The sequence below is a fragment of the Equus asinus genome, chromosome 1 (genome assembly GCF_041296235.1).
Source record: "Equus asinus isolate D_3611 breed Donkey chromosome 1, EquAss-T2T_v2, whole genome shotgun sequence".
Classification (NCBI taxonomy): Eukaryota; Metazoa; Chordata; class Mammalia; order Perissodactyla; family Equidae; genus Equus; species Equus asinus.
In genome coordinates, this window is record NC_091790.1 from 155644888 (window position 1) to 155663004 (window position 18117).

An 18117-nucleotide genomic window follows, 5' to 3' on the forward strand; every position below is an offset into this window, starting at 1 on the left:
TTCCGTGGCTGGGCCTTCTAAGGACACTTGACCCATAGGATTCCCTCTCTCCCTTCCACGCTAACCACTTTCACAGAGAGGGGCGACAATACAGCTTGAATCTCCAACTCTGAACCCAAAGGGCCATGACGCATTACTCATTCTGCAAACATTTCTCAAACGCCTGGTTTGTGCAGGGCTGTGCAACACATCCAAGAGAAACCAGGAAAGGCTGCACAGAGGAGGCTCCCTGCTGTGATGTTCCTCCCATGTCAAGTTTTACTTGCACTTTCTACGTTCATGGTTTGAAAGGACTGCAGTGAACATTTTGTAAAACTTAAATAGCATCTTCAGAGTTTCTTCAATTTTTGGAAGAACACAACAGCTCCCCATTACAGCTCTGAGGATTCACAGACATCTTTCGGGATTAGGTAGGTGTTAAGGGAATAGGAAGTTCTGATTGCCTTGCTGTGTTTTTCTCGCCAGAGCCTGTGCTGCACTGCATTGCTCAGTTCCTTTCAACTGAAAAATTAAATCTGCGCTCCTGTCAAAACGTGTCATCTGCACACCCGGACACTCATCACAGTTCACCATTTTCTACGCAAAAGAGTCGAGGTGGAAATGATGGCGTCGTCCCCCCTTCGGAGGTCTGGGAAAGCCAGATGTTTGGGAGGAGCTGAACAACTGGTGTCCCGGGAGGGTCCGGCAAAGCCGGCTCTGGGAGCTGCACGGGGGCCTCCATGCTGTGAAAAGAGCTAGTGTCCGTCCGTTTCCTCAGGGGTGAATCACACTCCCCGGTTGGGCCTTTGGGAGAAAATTTATGAAGGATACAGTCAGCGCTGTAGAACCTGCCAAATACACATCAGAACCAGGGGTGGGGGTGGGGGGAGGGAGGAGATTTTCCAGAGGCTTTTCTTCGAGGTCTGTTTATCCTTTGTGCCCCACGACCGGGTTCTTTCAATGTAAACTCTTGGAAAGGGCAGAGAGGAGTTTCTTTGATGCTCCGTAGAGTATCTTGCCCATCAGTAAATGCTGAATGACAGCGGCAATTTCGCCGTGGAAGAGCCGGCGGGACCGGGTCTAACGGACCCTCTCGCGGGCGCGGCGGGAGGCCAGGAGCGGGAGGACCTGCGGGGAGGCCGCGGGGCGCAGGCTCAGCCCCGGGCGCCGCGGGCGGGCGCCGTCTGCGGGCGCTCGCAGGGAGGGGGGCTCCACCTGGCCGCTGCGCCGCGGCCCGAGGGGCGGGGCCCGGCTTTCCGGAGGCGGCGGCGCCTCCTCGCGCCCGAGCGCGCGCTCCCCGGCGTCCGGCGCACGCGCAAGGCCGGGAGGGCGCGCGCCCCGGCGGCAGCGGCGGTGGGAGGAGGAGGGGGGAGGGGGGGAGGAGGAGGAGGAGGAGGAGGAGGAGGAGGTGGAGGAGGAGGGAGGTGGAGGAGGAGGAGGGCGGCGGAGGGGAGCAGGCGGCGCGCGCGGAGGTGGCGGCGCCGGCAACCGGGGCCGGGGTGGAGTGGGGAGCCGGAGAGTGGGCGGAGGGAGCGGGAGGCGGAGGGGAGCGAGAGCCGTCTTTCCAATCCCCAACTACGAGCCCCGAGTTTGTAGATGGGGCTGCTCGGCGGCGCCTGCGGCTGAGCGAGAGCGGCAGCGGCGGGCGTGGGGAGCGGCGGCGGCGGCGCGGAGGCGGCCGAGGTGCGAGCCGGTGAGTTGCCGGGGCCCCCACGCCGCTCGGGTAACGGTCTCGCCGCTCGCCGGGGCCGGTCGGAGGACGCCCTGTTGCTCGTCGCCGCGCGCCACGCGGGGACCCCGGCCCGCCCCGCCCCCTCGGCACCTGGGCTCCGCGGGCGGGGGTCCGGGGTGGCGGAGGCGGCGCGGGTGGCGAGGGCTGCTTGGCGCGCCCGGCCCGGCCCGCGCGGAAGGGACGCGCTTTCCCGGGCGCCTGGCTCCCGAGCTGCAGGCGGGCGGGCCGGCGCGCGGCAACGTGTCTGGCCCATGCTGCTGGCCGCCGCGCCGCCCCGCGCTCCCCGGCGCGGCCCCGGCTGGGACGGGGCTGGGGCTGGGGTCGGGGTCGGGGTCGCGGGGCCCCGCCGGGCGCCGGCGCGGACACCCTCTGCGGAGGGAGTGGCGTTAAAGCATGAATGGAGAGCGGCGCCGGGGGCCGTAGTGGCTGTGACTGACACCTTCGGGGTCAGTCTCGAGAGGAGGGATGCCGCCGGTTTCTGGCTTGCTCCCGAGCTCCGAGTTCTTGGGGGAGGAGGCTTTTTGCAACTACTGCTGCTACGTCCCAGGCACGAGACTCCAGTTGTTTGGCCAAAGTGGTTGTGGGCCGAGCACACGCTGCTCCGGAGGCGTTCGCTGCTGAGACACAGCTTGCCGGTCCTGGGTGCATTTATCAGGAATTAGAAAGGTGTCGGGGCCTTTTTGGGGGTTTTTTTTGGCGGGGTGGAGGGCCAGGAGGGAGTCGATTGAGAGATCATCTGGTGGGTATGATGACAGGATGTGGATTGGTTGGTGGTTATTTTTTGCAGAGGACTTTTTAACACTTTATGGGGAGTTTAGTCTCAATCTCCCCAGCTCCTAGGATTGCAGCTCGAGATTCCAGCCATTAAACTTCCATCAGCGGGGGCATACATTTGTGAAAGGGGGGCTGGGGGCAGGGGAGGAAGGGAATTGAAGGCTGGTGGGGAAGCTCAGAAAATTCTCCGCATTACTTATAAACAGCCTGTTAAGGTCTAGCCAGCCACGTTTTACTCTTTCCTGCGCCTTTGGGGCTTGTTGGAATTTTACTTTATGCTTCCTGGATTGGTCGTTTTGTAGTATGGCTCGGAACATTTGAGGTGCGTTAAAATGCTTTTCAATTGGATTATGATTTAGCAGCCATTTCTTCCAGTTGAATCTTTCAAATGGTTCGTTTGGAAACTTATGTATGTCGACTATATTAGCCGAGGTAACACCATGTTATGAATGCAGAGGTAGTTGCGGTGCTTAGGGATAACGGACCTCATGTAATATTGCTTATTTTAGGCATCTCCTGTGCAATTACAAGGTATGAGGCCTGATTTTGGTCATGTCTTCTGAGGTCTTATTACAGTAAACAAAGAACTTTTGTGTATTGTATCATTTTGAGGTCATTTTATCTTAAATTTATCATATATTTAAATACATGTTGAAATGTATGTCTGCACTATGTGTTGTTACTTTTTAAGGTCCATGTTTCTTTTATTTTAGACTGGGGTTACATAATATACGGAAGGTAAGACTTCTAATTGCTCTATTTTGTCCTATAGAGATTCCACACTAAATATCTTTATGGGAAAACATTCAGGGGTGTGTGTGTGTCCTTTTCTAATTGACGCCACTCAATTCTTTTTCCATCTGGAATTTCAAAACGAATTATTTTACATTCTAGATTAAATAAACACTGGAAAAATTAAGATGCTTAGGCAAGTCTGGTAGCTCTATTTAAGACAGGATCGTTTTTTGCTGTTCTCTAGGCCAACTGTTGGATTTTAAAAAATGAATCATATTTTTCTTAAACATTTGAGGGAGCAGTTTGCTTTTTTCCTGAGTCTCATTTCAGGCTGAAATTGTTCCAGAAGACTACATAGCCTGCTTCTCTCTCTCCTTTCCCTCTCCCCTTCTTTTTGGCTTGGGATAACCGAGAAAATCCCAATTGTGAGACTCTGTATTTGTTACCTTTTAAAAAACTGTCTTTAAGTAGAAGTTGTTTATTTACCATCCCTTTATATACTTTATCATTTAATAGTGGATGGTTAAACAACAGATGTTTTAATTAAATGCCTTTCAAATTTTTGACATCCAAGCTTTGTTAAAAAGTAGTAATATCAGCAAATTATTGCTGAGAGTTGCAAATAGTACAGGGTTAGTGCTAGCCAAAGGCTGTCTAATTACAAAAACACTAAGAAACTAAGTATTAAAAGAGGCAAGAGGACCCATTTGTACATGTGACATCACTTACTGTATTATAAATTACCTAGTTTTAGGTGGTTTTTGAAAAAGAGTATTTTGCAAATTAGACATTAGGTATGTAACACTGATAATAATTTTCTTTTCCAAGGTGATTCATTTGGTAAGTGACTAAATTTGTATCAGAACTCTATTTCAGGTAAATGTAGTTAATTTGCAAGGGATGTGCCAATATTTATTTCAGGAAGAGTGAACCTGCCCATTAGCTAAAGCAAATACTGGGCTGTTTAAGGATATTGTTAAGTTATTCCTAAAAAATTATAGTGAGAAAAATTTATGCTAGTTTTGCTTTGCCTGTAGGTTCTTTCCTTCCAAAAATAGTCTTCCCATTTAGGAATATCATGAGAACAGATAAGCACAAGAGATCTCTTTGCTGATATAGTGCTAGTATTGAATTAAAGATTTTATTTCTTCGTTGCAAGGACCAGGTTCTGCTTAGAGTATTTTGGGTCAGTCTCGCAGAAGCTGCAATGATTTCCCCAGTCATTCTGTTATTTGTATGTGACCACTGGGGGGAGACTTTACGATTTACGTTGACCACATCTCTCCCTCACATACACTGGCTGCTAACCATCCCTGGGCGCTTTGCCAAACTGCTGGAAATGCGTTGAGGAGGATGCGCTCAGAATCAAGTCTTGATCAAGGTGTCTAATGACTTTCATTTCTTTATCTCCCACCACACTCACAAAGTACCTCTCTTTATAGATAGTGTTATTAACAGTCTGCTTTTTGGTCTACTGTTAAGTGGGCTAACTAAATACCTAACATAGTGAAAGATGAGATTCGTGAATACATTAGAGCTTTCAAAGATCTGACTTTACTGACATTAATCTTAGAAGCAAGGTAGGTTTAATTACTTGCTTAGTGTACACAGATGTTAGTTGTCTGGAAAGATCTGGAGAGAATATCACTCTCCTGTGAGGTATACTATCTCTAACACTCTTTAAATAGGTTGGTCTCCTATTATAATCTTTCTGAGGAGGAGATATTCAAGAGTCCTTTGTACCGGATTTCACCACATAGGGGAAGTTCTTCATTTATCACAGTAATAGAGATAAGATTAAAACTCACAACTTTCTTGGCCATTAAGCTGTGGCTATTCTTAGCAGGTACATAAAGTTAGAAATCTGGTTTCCACTTTTTCTCTTCTGACAGTATTTAACCTTATTAATGTCCAATTTAATAATAGTGAACTCAGTAAAACAAAGGATGTTATGTTTACAGTAGCTTAGAAAGGACTTAAGTTTTCATATTCTTCCTTAACTAAGACCCTTGTACAGTCTTTATCATAGTAGATTCATTCACAGTATAAAAAATGGGGTAGAATTCGGAGTAGTTTCTATCCTCCTATCATCCTAGATTATTATTCTTTCCTGTAAGATGGCTTTACTTTGGTCCTAAAATTCTTTAAAAATAAATAAATAAATAAATAATTCATAGTATACCAGAAGAGAGATTTTATGCTTAGGAAATGTTCATTTCTGGCTAATGTCAGGATTGTGTCAAATACTTGGGGGTGGTAATTTCTAAAGGCCTGTCTGCTAAAGTTATCACTGATGCAAGGCAAAATGAGAATTAGAGATAATCTAGTGAGTTTTTCATAAAGCTCAAGTTACTTTCAAATCCTTTCCACTGCCTGCTAGTTCCCATAGGTGATCTGATCCTTACTCGCTTGACCAGCTTACATCTTTTCCTCTTAGCTCTGTTACTCTTTTATCACTTCTCTAACAGCCCCTCTCACCCCGCTGTTCACTGTATTCCATCTACTCTGCCCTTCTTTCTGTCCTTCAGAAATTCCATGGCTTGTTCGTGACTTAGGACTATTCTCTCTGCCTGGAATTCTCTTCCTAAAACATTACGTGAGTGGCTCCTTTTCATCATTTTAGGTTTCAGTTTATATGTCACCTTCTTAGACCAACAGTATTATCTATCCACCCTTTGAGAATGACGCTATCCTCATTTCCCTAAAATAAATTCTGCAAAGCACTTAGTATCTGAAATTGTATTTTTATGTTATTTTATTATCTGTATAATCTCACTAGAATTTAAGCCCCATGAGAACAGAGATTTTCTCTCTTTTGTTTAACACCACGTTTCAAGGATTTAGACCTGTTCCTGGCGCATACACTGTCATTAAATATTCCTTTTTTAAAAATCTGAGGTTCTATTCTTCCTGAGGTTTTGGTGTTATAATGTCCCGTTATGAAATGATGTGAGTAGACGGTTATTGCAGTAAGTAGGCCACTTTTGGCTATAATGGACATCTAACTGGTATAAGCAAGAGATCTGTAAAGATGCAGGGAGTATCTAATGGAATCCAAAGGTTGGGACTCAGAGACTCTGGTACCAACACAATATGCTTCATCTCTTTATTCCTCACTGTGCATTTGCTTCATTTCTTCTCTTGCTGTAGAGAACAACTTCCTAGTCCTTTTAATGGAAAATATGGCTGCCAGCAGCTCCTAAGCTTTCCCAATATCAGCCCAGATAACAGGAAACAGATTCACCTAGCACCCATTCCTCCCCTGTTCAACAAACTGTGTGTATTATTAGAACGTGGTTGTATGTGCTTTACCCATGTGAAATGGGACTGGAGAAACAACCCATGTAGGTGCCTCAGTGATAATTAATGTTCACACTTGACCACCCTCTAAAAGGCTGATTTCCCCTGTTTTAAATTTTGTTAGTGTAGGAAATTGGAAGATCTGAAAAGCACTCTCCTGAGGATACATACACAAAAATCCCTTCTTTCATGGAAGGAATTTACAGTTTGGTTGAGGACAATGAAATATATACATGAAGGAAAGAAACAATCAATAAAAATAGTATCGTGATAATGCAAGAGCTGAGAAAAATACTTGCAACTTGTATTATAGACAGAAGGCTAACTTCCTTAATATGTAAAGAGTAGCTGCAAATAAATAAGAAAAAGGCCAACCATAAAGTGGGCAAAGATCATGAACAGATAATTCACAGGAAAGGAAATCCAAATGGTTGTTAAGCATATATAAAGACATTAAACTTCACTTATGATATTCTGTATTTATGATATCATTTATGATATACATAAACTTTATGATATAAATATCATAAATTAAAAATGAGATCCCATTTTCATTTATTAGATTGACAGATCAAAAAAGTTTGATAATGCTTTTGAGGAGGATATGAGGTGGTCGCTCACATTGCTGGTGGAAATATATATTAATAGAATTTCATGTGACTGAAATTTCTGAAGAGTACTAAGGCAAATAGAAACACCTGGGAATACGCATAAATTAATGTAGTTCATGGGAGAGGAAGGAGCTAATGTATGACTTATTTATCTGGACACTAAGTTGTGTTGCTTTGTTTTTGGCTTTAGTCATGAGACAAACCCAGGCTAGGGTAAAGCCAGCAAAGTCTATGGTCCATCCATCCCTGCCGGTCCGTCCCCCTGCCCCCAAGAAGATTCCTTTTAGGATTATATTTAGTTCCCCTTCCCAGATCCTCCTTTCTTCTAGCTTGGGACTGGTAAAGTTTGTTTCTAAATCACTGAGATTTCCATACACTTTGTATCTTTCAGAGCCTAGCACTTTGTTGGCTACTTAGTAGCACTTAAGTAAAGATTGAAGTGAAGGGGCTTAGCTGATTAGCTTTTTATAGAGCCGTTTCATAATTTTATGCTTCTGGAAATCTTTTGTAAAAAGCGATTTAGAATTTCATTCAATAAATGTACTTAGGATTTTATTACAGTAAATGGTCAATAGAGCAGTGTTATAAATTGTTTATTATATAGTATGTTAATGGAACTTTACTTTTACGTAGTTCCCTTGTTCTAGAAACATCGTAAGATCTTAGTTGGGTCGGGTGAGTGTTGTGAAAAGGTGGGGGAGGGCAGCTGGAGGTGCATGGAATTTCTCTAGAAAAATTTTTGAGAAAGTGTGAGAAAAGAGACTGAGCAGATCAAGGGCCATATGCTTAGGAAAGGAGAAGTGAAGTGTGAGGGATTCATTTAGAGAAAGTCTGTGGTGGAACCCAGAGGGGCTGCATCTTGGGAGGAGTTTTAACCCAGGTTAACGCTAAGCTGATTTAGTTGAATGCTTACTTTGAAGATATATACTTTATGATATTTTTATTCTTTTTTTTTTTTTAAAGATTGGCATCTGAGCTAACATCTGTTGCCAGTCGTTTTTTTTCTTCTTCTTCTGCTTCTTCCCAAAGCCCGCAGTACACAGTTGTAGATTCTAGTTGTAGGTCCTTCTGGCTGTGCTGTGTGGGACGCTGCCTCAGCGTGGCCTGATGAGCAGTGCCATGTCCACCCCCAGGATCCAAACTGGTGAAACCCTGGGCCGCCAAAGCAGAGCGCACGAACTAAAACACTTGGCCATGGGGCCGGCCCATATATTTTTATTCTTTAGGTCATTTTTACCATGAATTGACTCTGGTATGGAGATTCTCCACCTGAGTGCATATCAGAATCCTTTAGGCTTATCTTACACCAAGAAATTCTAATTTAGTAGGTCCAGTGTGGGGCCAGAGCATGTTTATATTTTTAAAGTCCCCAAGGGCCAATATTTGTAAAATAGTACATCGTATAAATTCATTTTAATGACCACATCAGTCAGCATAGCTTTCAGGGTCCTCTACCATTTAGATATCTCTAACCCTAGAACTTGGTCTGTCTCACCTTCGTCTCTACTTTAGCCATATTGATACCTCTGCAAGCATCTAATTGATTTCCATTGCTTTGCTCGCTTTCATACTCTTCCCTTCTTTGCTGCCTTGTTTCTTCTCTACTAATAAATGTTCGAGCTTGCTTCCCCCAAGAAGCTGTCTTTGGCTGGCCTCATCCACGATTTATCTTTTCAGTACATGACAAATTATAACATAACACTTACATAACTGACGAGTATATATCACACGATTGGCTGATTCACATGTTTTCACTCATATTAGTCTTGCGCATATATGCCTGGTTTTACCTTTGGAACATCCTTGTTTTTACCTTTCGCTATCAAGAGCTTAGAACTTGGTCATGGTTGGCTTAGTGCTGATAATGGCATCAACAGTATTATTGAATGCTTACTATGTTTCATTATCTCGTTTGCTCATCAACAATTTTTTAAATCATAATAAAACCCTCATATCATTGTATTGGTTTCCTGTGGCTGCTGTAACCAATGGCCACAAACTTGGTGTCTTAAAACAACAGAAATTGATTCTCTAAGAATTCTGGGGGTCAGATGTCTGAAATTAGTATCACTGATCCCAAATCAAGGTGTCAGCAGGGCCAGGCTCCCTCCACAGACTCACGAGGAGGATGTGTTCCTTGTCCCTTCCAGTTTGTAGTGGTTGCCAGCATTCCTTGACTTGTGGTTGCATTACTCCAATCTTCAAGGCCAGGATCCCAGATCTCTCTCAGCTCTGTTCTTCTCATTTCCTTCATGTATGAGTGTGTGTGTGTGTGTGAGAGAGAGAGAGAGAGAGAGAGCAAGAGAGAGAAAGAGCGAGCTCCCTCTGCCTCTCTATAAGCACGCACATGATGGCATTTAGGGCCCACCTGATGATCTAGGATAATCTCCTATCACAAGATCCTTAACTTAATCATATCTACAAAGATCCTTTTTCCAAATAAGGTAATATTCACAGGTTCCAGGGACTGAGACATGGCTATCTTTTGGGAGACCGTTATTCAGCCTACCACCATGATAACTCATACGGTCCAGAAAAGGAGAGCCACTAACAGTCTTCTTGCCACATCCTCGTCCGTCTCTTTCTAAGTCAGTGTTTCTTAACCAGGGACACTTCCACAGACCTCCCCTCCCTCCTGCAGGGACGTTTGGCTATCATGACTAGGAGGGGATTGCTGTTAGCATCTATCAGGTGGAGGGCAAGGATGCTGCAAACAGTGCACAGGACAGGACGCCCACAACAAAGCATTATCCAGCCCAAAATGTCATAGTGCCGAGGTTGAGAAACACTGTTCTGAAGGTAATTCTTGTGACTAGTTTCTTGTGTGTCATTCCTGAAAAAAATTGTATACCCATATCGGCACGTATCATGAGTCAAATCCTCTAACCTGATTTGATGATGACTGGTGGTAGTTTTTGGTTGATTGAAAGTTGATTTAAGTGAGGGGCCATAAAAAATGATTCACATGTACCTTAAAAAAATATCTTTACTTAAAAAATATAAATATATATTCATGTGCCAATCTTTTCTTTGAGTATATATCTTTTGCCTGGGGCTCTGGGTCAACATTCTTAGCTAAATTAGTGCGTTATCACCAATTCCTAGCTTTGGAGCAAGAACTTAATGGTTTATGAAGGAAGGAGAGTGTAGGATCCTTCTAGTGTTTTATGACTTCTCAGTTGTTTATAGTTGTCTTGCTCATGCTTAATTATACAGCAGTGTGGCTTTTTGTTTTGTCACTTGCTTTCTTTGGGTCTTTCCAAAACATTCATGCAGTTTTCATATAAAGAGCATTATACCTCCCATGGTGTTTTATCAAATACAATATAGTATGTATAGACATATAAGGAAAAAGAAATCCTGTTTTGTACAAAAACAGTGGCTCTCTAAGATATTGGGACTACCGCTCACATTGCAGCTCGTTTCAATAGCTTCTAATCTCGTGATGAGGTGAGAGCTAATGTCAGTTGCTTCCAAATTTGGGGATGTTTTAGAAAATTTTGTTGTAATACTCTAATGACGGTTTATAAATTATCTATAGGATATTACCATAAATACTTTATTGCTATTACCAGCTTAATGCTTGAATTGCTTTTCTACTAAAGGAAGCATTGGCTTTTCATTAACTATAATAAATATTATTTAGAGTTTTGCTACTAAGCATAACTCTTTCACTGCTTCTTAAATAGTAAATCATACAATTCCTTGAAATTAGATACTTTATTTTATTATTTTGTTGCTCAGCATGGCAGGAGACCTAGAGACATGGGTTGTAATCCCAGTTTCTCTAACTCGGCTCTTTCACTTTGTTCAGGACGCACAGCTTTATTTGGTACAAACAATAAGCTCACTGGCAGGTGCATCTGGAGTCACTACTGAACTCAGTATTCCTCATCTCTGAAATAGGAATGATAATGTTTACTTTCTAAGGTTGGCGTGACATTTTATTGGATAATATAAGTTGTGTCTAGCACAGAGTCTGGTGCATTTTAAATGCTCAGTAAATGTCAGTATCCTTTCCTTCTCTTACCGTCTGGCACAGTGTTACATGTACAGCGGATAATATTTGTTGAGTAAACTTGTATTCAGATGCCTTTGCTTGATTTATAACTTTGCTTTTATTTCTCTCCAGTGTAAGAACTATGTCTCATTTAGCAAATATTTTTTAAAAGAACCTTGCTTTTAAAGTAGTCCAGTAAATTATATGCTGTTGACTAAAGTTAATAAGTATTATTTTTACATGACATTTCAGTATGTTTACAAAGGCAAATTAAATATTGGGTGGAAAGATGACTGTGTGATCTCAAAGATTCCTTCCAACGTAATCTAAAGGTTTTATAAAATTCACACAATCTGGGTTTTTCCTCATGACTTCCCCCTAAAAGTCTACAGAAGTAAGTAGTGTTTGATAATGTAACGTTTTGTTTTGAATGAAGAAAATGACCATACTTACATGTTTTATGTGATAACTATTATCACATAACAGGAATTCTTTAGTATTTTGAATGAATGTGACTGTTTTCAAGTTGATTTGTCTTTTTATTTTATCTAGAATGTGTGTGTCCATATATATATATATATATATATATATATATAATAAAATGTTTTATGGAAAATTTAACTTAAATATTTAATGTAAATAAAAATATTTGCTTTTTTATTCATCTATTAAATATTATTCTACCTGGGACGTTGGTATAAGAAACTTGGGTAACTGAATTAAACAAGTTTAAATCATTGAAGTTGCTTATTTCAGAAATGAAATGATGGTCATGAATATTTCTATATAAGTTGATCCAGACATTTTTCATTTTTTTAAAATAGTAATCTTTTGGAAGGAGGATAAATGAAAAAAACTTAAGCCACATTTTTTAGAAGGTTGGAACACCTTGTGAAGCAAATAGGCAAAGCTGGCACAGAATGCGCTCGCCATCCTGAGCATTAGGTTCTTGAAAACCCGAAGGTAGAGAAAATTTCCCTGAGGGAATTTAAGGTGTTATGGGGGAAATAAGGTTAAGGAGTCGGTGATTGTGAATGAACCCATAAAAATCCTTATAAACTTCTAATATTCACCCAACTAAAACATGAAATAAAATATCTCAAGTAGATTATCAACAATGTTTTTCGCAATTCTATAAGGACAGGCAAAACACTTAGAGTAGCCAATTTTGAAATACCAGTTACCGTACAATCAGTCTCCATTTACCACTACTTTCTTGAAAGAAAGTTTTCAGGATTTCCAATCTGGGGGAGGGGAAGTGCTCATGAATCATATGAAGAGTTTTTTAGGCTGTCTTATTCAGAGCCTTTCTTACTTTCACTTAGAAGTTACTAACTCCAACTTCTGGTTCCAACTGTTGTTCTGGAGATAGCATAACTTGGATGTTTGAGATAAAAAATAAGCTTTTAGTAACCTTTATTTAACTCACTCAGCTCGCTGTAGCCAAGTGGGTATTTATAGTTCTTTTCCATCCATGATAATGTCATGCCAGCACTCCTCAGAACATACCATGATGGGACACTGACTCGGCTCTGTCTGTCCTCCTCATTCTCATCTCCTTCCTCTCCTTCCTGACAGACTGTGGTTCTAGATGATAGGCTGGGAATTTGTTTGGCCTCTGCTTCCATCTCTTCTAAGAGTGCGCTGCAAATGCCGTCGACTGCTACTCTGCCATCTCCTTATTTCCCTTCTCTTTCATCTTCCAAACCTGCAGTTCTCTCTTTCCCAAAATATCTCCAAAAAGAGCAACTTAGAATTTGTTACACTCAAGTAGAAATTTTCACCAAAAGTAAATCTGTGTATATATGTATATACCGAACTTTCACATAATAAAGGATTACTTTATATAGTTTATTTGAGGGAAAAAACCCCTTTGTATCCCCTCAGCTAAGCATTGTCCCATGATCATAGGCAATGTTTAATATTTATTATTGAACAAATTAGGAAACAACACAAATTAGCATATAAATTATGTTTTATCATGTGCGGTAGACTGTAAGTTCTGAAAGAGTTTAGGAAAAGAAATTCTTGTCTGTAGAGAGGGACTTGGTATGCATTTGATTGAATTAATTTTGAGATGAGTCCTAAGATCTCTTAGCTCTGAAGCTTTTCTTCTGAAACTTTTGTTGTATTCCCTGGATTTAAGCAGGTTGTTCTCAACTATATTTGACCTCTTTTGTTTTTATTAAACGATAGAAAAGTTCTTTGGAGACCACTTACCTGAGTATCAATTAGTAAGTCAAATTTCAAATTTGATTTATCTCTGCATGATATACCATTAACTTTCAAAGGAAGGATTTTATGATGATGACGATGGGTGAGCTGGGTGGATGAGTGGGTGGTGTTTTGGAGAGGAGGGGCAAAGGAATTGTAAAAATTAGGAAAAAAGGGAAACAGAAAATCAAGATACTGATTTTAGTAAGGAAGGTGATAAGAATATTAAACAAGGAATATTAAAACAACTTTTAAAAGCATTTGAATGCTTGACATATATTAAAACAGTGTTAGAAGTTGTGGGGAAATACAAGAAGTGTGAGATTTGGTTTTTATCATCAGAAAGCATATATGTAGTATGACCATGGGCCTTCCTCTCTGACAATTTAAGTAAATTTTTTCCAGTTTTATTGAGAAATAAAGTGATACACTCACTGTGTAAGCTTAGGTCATCCAGCATGGTGGTTTGATTTGTGTGGATTATGAAACGCTCACTACAGTAGGTTCAGCTAACATCCATCTTCTCAGATAGATACAATAAAAAGAAAAAAGGAAAAAAATTTTCTCTTTGTGATGAGAGCTCTTAGGATTTACTTTCTTAGCAACTTTCCTATATATCATACATCAGTGATAGCTATAGTTGTGACAGTTTTTTTTTTAATTTCACCAAAGAACTGTATAGCAAATACCTCTTAGAACCATGACCACACTGTCTTTAGAAAACCAAAGTATTATGAGACATTTACTAAGTGAGCAAGAAAAGTGGAGTGATTTTGATGCTAGAAACATCAAACTATATTACCTTGGTGCGTCTATTTGCATTATTTAGAATATACCAGTGATTCTTTAAGAGGGCAATTTTTCCTCCCACAAGACATTTGGTAATATCTGAAGATATTTTTAGACATCACAATTGGAGTGGTGATGGCGGTGCTTACTAGCATCTAGTGAGTAGAGGCCAGGGAAGCTACTAAACAATTCGCTGGACAGCCCCCCATAACAAGGAATCATCTGGCCCAAAATGTCAACAGTGCCAAGATTGAGAGACTCTGGAATATAGAGTAGGCAAGCTCTCCTCTGGGCAGTTTTCAATACCTGGCTCAATTTCTTCCTTCCTTTTTTCTGAGCTTGACCAGACATTGTTCTTCTGTTAGCACACTTTCTTCCAACAGCTTACAATACACTTGATTGTCACTGTTTTCTTTATTGTGTTCTTATCCTAAGGGTATATCTTAGACACTCTGATTAGACAAATATTTTTAAATGCTTCTCTTAGGGTGGCTTTTTTCTGCTATTTTGTGTACCTTGTGTTTCCTTGTACAAATTTAATTCTGGAGGGATCACCCTATTTCCAAATTCTGAGGGCCTTTTGATGTGATTTCTTAAGTACTTTCTTTTGCAAGAAGGCTTTTCATGTGCTTCAAGTCCCGGGTCTGGATTAAGCTGGTTCTTGAGTCCAGTTTTTTTCTGATAGTGTTTGAATCTGTTCTGATTATTTTATGCGAGAAAGATATCCTGACGATATTTGAACCTGTTCTAATCTTTCTGTATACAAGAAGTTTATTTAAATAAAATGCTTAACTTAAAAGGAAAAACCATCTAGGAGTTATTTCTTTTAGAATAATTTTATCCTTTCTTATAGATAAAGATTGCCCTATATGTAACAGCTACATACAAAAAGGTTTTATAATGATAAGTGAAAAACATTGAAATCTCTAGAATGAAACAAGGAATGCAAAGATTTTTGTTTGGTTTTATTGTTATTGTTAAACAGTGAAATAACTCATTGGAATATAAAGCTAGAAATTGGAGGCTGGCCCGGTGGAATAGTGGTTAAGTTTGCATGCTGTGCTTCAGCAGCCCAGGGTTTGGCAGTTCAGATCCTAGGTGTGGACCTACACACCACTCATCAGGCCATTCTGTGGTGGCATCCCACATACAAAAAAGAAGAAGATTGGCAACAGATGTTAGCTCAGGGCCTATCTTCTTCACACACACAGAAAAAACCCAAAAGGTAAAAATTGAATGAACATATCACTAATGGAGAAAGGGGAATATTTTCAAAGAACCAGGTTTTTTTCCCTTAACCTGCCTCAGTCTGATGTCGATCTAAGCATATTGGCCATTTAATAAAATATAAGTGCAGGATGCCTGTATATACTAGCTACTCTGTGTACAGTAAAGGAATAGGGAGGGAAAGCAAAAGTATAGAGGAAAACTTTTCTGTCGTAGTCAGGGTGTGGTGGATCCAAAGTGTGTGTGTGTGTGTGTGTAGAATTTATCATCTTTGGGAGGCAAAGTTCTGGAGTAAATATTCATTTTCTTTTTGGTAAATATTTTCTGTCTGCTTGTAGTACACATCAATTATGTGTTGATGTTCCATTTTTATCTGTGCAAAGGATTCATTAATTGGCCTTCCAACAGTCTAAAACTGACCTGCCTTATTGATAGATCAGTTGTGAACAATAGGCTTTCATTAGTTTACTAAGTGATATATTCTTGACCAGCAAGCACCACAGGACCATCCTGCCCCCACCACTTCAAATAGGTGTGGTTACTATTGCGAGTCTTAACTCCCTTCCTGGGCTTCTGTCAGCCGTGGAGAGCACAAAGGAGGTATCAGGCTGTCACTGCATGAGCACACAACCTGCATCAGTAAGCCTGTTTTAATTCTGGAGACATTGTAGCTAAGAAATATTTAAGCCTTTGAAGAGACTGCTCTTCTGAGTCTGGGAATTCCGGGGTAGTCAGATGCACTCCTTTTGGCCTGGTGCTCTGAACCACCCAGTTTATCTCAAGGGAGGGATTCGTGCCGACTGATGACCAGGACAGCCGTCCCTCCCATTACTTCTTTCTGTAAATTTACTTTTAATTAAATTTTAAAAAATATTAATGTTACATGGTAAACAGAGTTAAAATAGTACAAAAAAATGAATATACAATGAAAAGTTAAACATTTCTATTCCCAGTCTGACCTCATAGAGTTAATCATTGATAACAGTTTCAGATTTAGTTATATTAATAAAGTGTTTCTCAAGTCGTAATTGGTGTTTCTGCCAGTACTGTACTTTGTTGTGTGGGATTGTCCTGAACACTATTTAACGTTTAGTGCCCCTGTTCTCTAACACAGCCACTGGGGCATCAGAAATGCCCCTGCACATTTCTAAATGTTCCTTGGGTAGAGGATGGTACTTACTCTCAGTGAGAACATTGTAATTTTTAAAGTTATACCATGTGTCTTGGAAAACGTATGTCAATTTTTTCAGCTTTACACAGTAACTATTGACTCTGCTGTAAAAGAAGAATATTTGAGCACACATGCACTTCTCAAGGGAGGCCCAGGGAAAATCCACTTGGGAAGAACCGTACTTAGCTCTAATGTCTTGGTTTACGTGTATTCAATCTTATCTGCTTTCTTTTATGACAGTATTACTTTCTTGTGTTCTCAATTACCTGTCGTCTTTGTTTTGAGTTTTTTTTGTGATATTTGAATTGTGAGCTCATGGTTGGCTGAGTTTTATTCAAGGGATCCTGAGCAGCCTAGTTAGAGGGCACATCCCTCCAGGGAAGATTTGCTGAGGCTTTTCTTTGGCTCCTTTGTGGTTTCTCTGCTTGGGGTTTTCTGAACTAGGCAGGTGTATTAGAGCCCGGAATCCTTAAGAGTAGGCTGTGGTTACAAATACTCAGATGATGTTTCTCCCCCAATATGGAGTCCAACCTGAGACAGGCTAACTTCCTCGTTGTCTTCCTTGACCAGCAGGCACATCTGTGCCAAGCCAGTCTTTTACAACGTAGGGTAAGTCCTGTAAGGTCCCAGCTTTATATGGAGGAGTCTGGGTGGCAATTCCCCATCTTGAACAGACCAAGGCCCACACTGCTGCCTTTGAACTTCTAGGTACTGAAATCTGCAGACACCGCAGGGCGGCCATGACTTCAGCACCTGCCTGCTAGATTGTTTGCGTCCTCTTTGTGTTGGCCCATGGGGATTTTCTTGGGGACTTATTTGTGTATTTGAGAGGATGTTTTTGGTATTTTAGTTAACATTTCTAGGTATTGGTAAGTGAGAGAATTACTGTCAGATTACCAAGTCTATCTTTTTGCTGGACATACAAGCCTCATTCATCTGCTTTCTAACTTCTAGGAATGTCTAAAATTTCTGGTTTGCTAATCTCTTTCTCTTTCATTTCTCTCTCACCTCCAGTATTGTCGGCATTTTATTCTTTTTAAAAAGTATCTTCTCTGTCATTTCAGTGAGACCTCAGGAGGGAGGAAATGTAGGCACGTGTGTTCCATCTTCCATTTTGTCTAGAAGCTTGTCTAATAGTGTTTAGATCTAAGTCCATTAGGGCAAACTGACCTGATGAAAAGTAAGTCTCTGTAAATGCCTTTTCATTTAACTGTGATTTTTAAGTTTGAACTTAAAGAACGTGATCTTTGCCTATTAAAGAGCTGAAAGGGCGGAGATGGAGGATGAAGTTCAGACCATTAATTGTGCAGTTGAGCAAGGCCTCACTGGGCTGGGGAGCAGTGTGGGGATCTTACCATAAAGTCCAAATATATAGGGCAAATTACGTTACAACGATGAGAAACCACAATTTTTAAAGTGACATGCAGTAATTATTGACTGCAGGATGTCTGGCTTAATGCTAAGAATTACAGTTCAAAACAGATAAGATGCCGTTTCTGCCATCAGAGAGCCCACTAATTTTGTGGCGGAGGCAGAGGTGTAAATGAAAACACAGTCAATTCTCATTATTCATTAGTGCTGGTAG

General features: G+C 41.1%; 1 protein-coding gene across 11 annotated transcripts in view; it reads left to right on the forward strand.

Moving 5' to 3' along the window:
* The first annotated feature begins 272 nt into the window (after positions 1–272).
* Positions 273–18117, forward strand: part of PALS2 (protein associated with LIN7 2, MAGUK p55 family member) — a 102546-nt gene continuing 84701 nt past the window's right edge. The window contains exon 1 of one of the 11 annotated variants that reach the window (XM_070510365.1): positions 273–410. The gene's annotated coding sequence lies outside the window, so the exon portion shown is untranslated. Of the gene's footprint in view, positions 411–506; positions 627–1399; positions 1673–1999; positions 2378–18117 lie in introns of those variants that run through there. The other 10 variants (XM_070510372.1, XM_070510396.1, XM_044765818.2 and 7 more) reach the window with 10 other exon arrangements.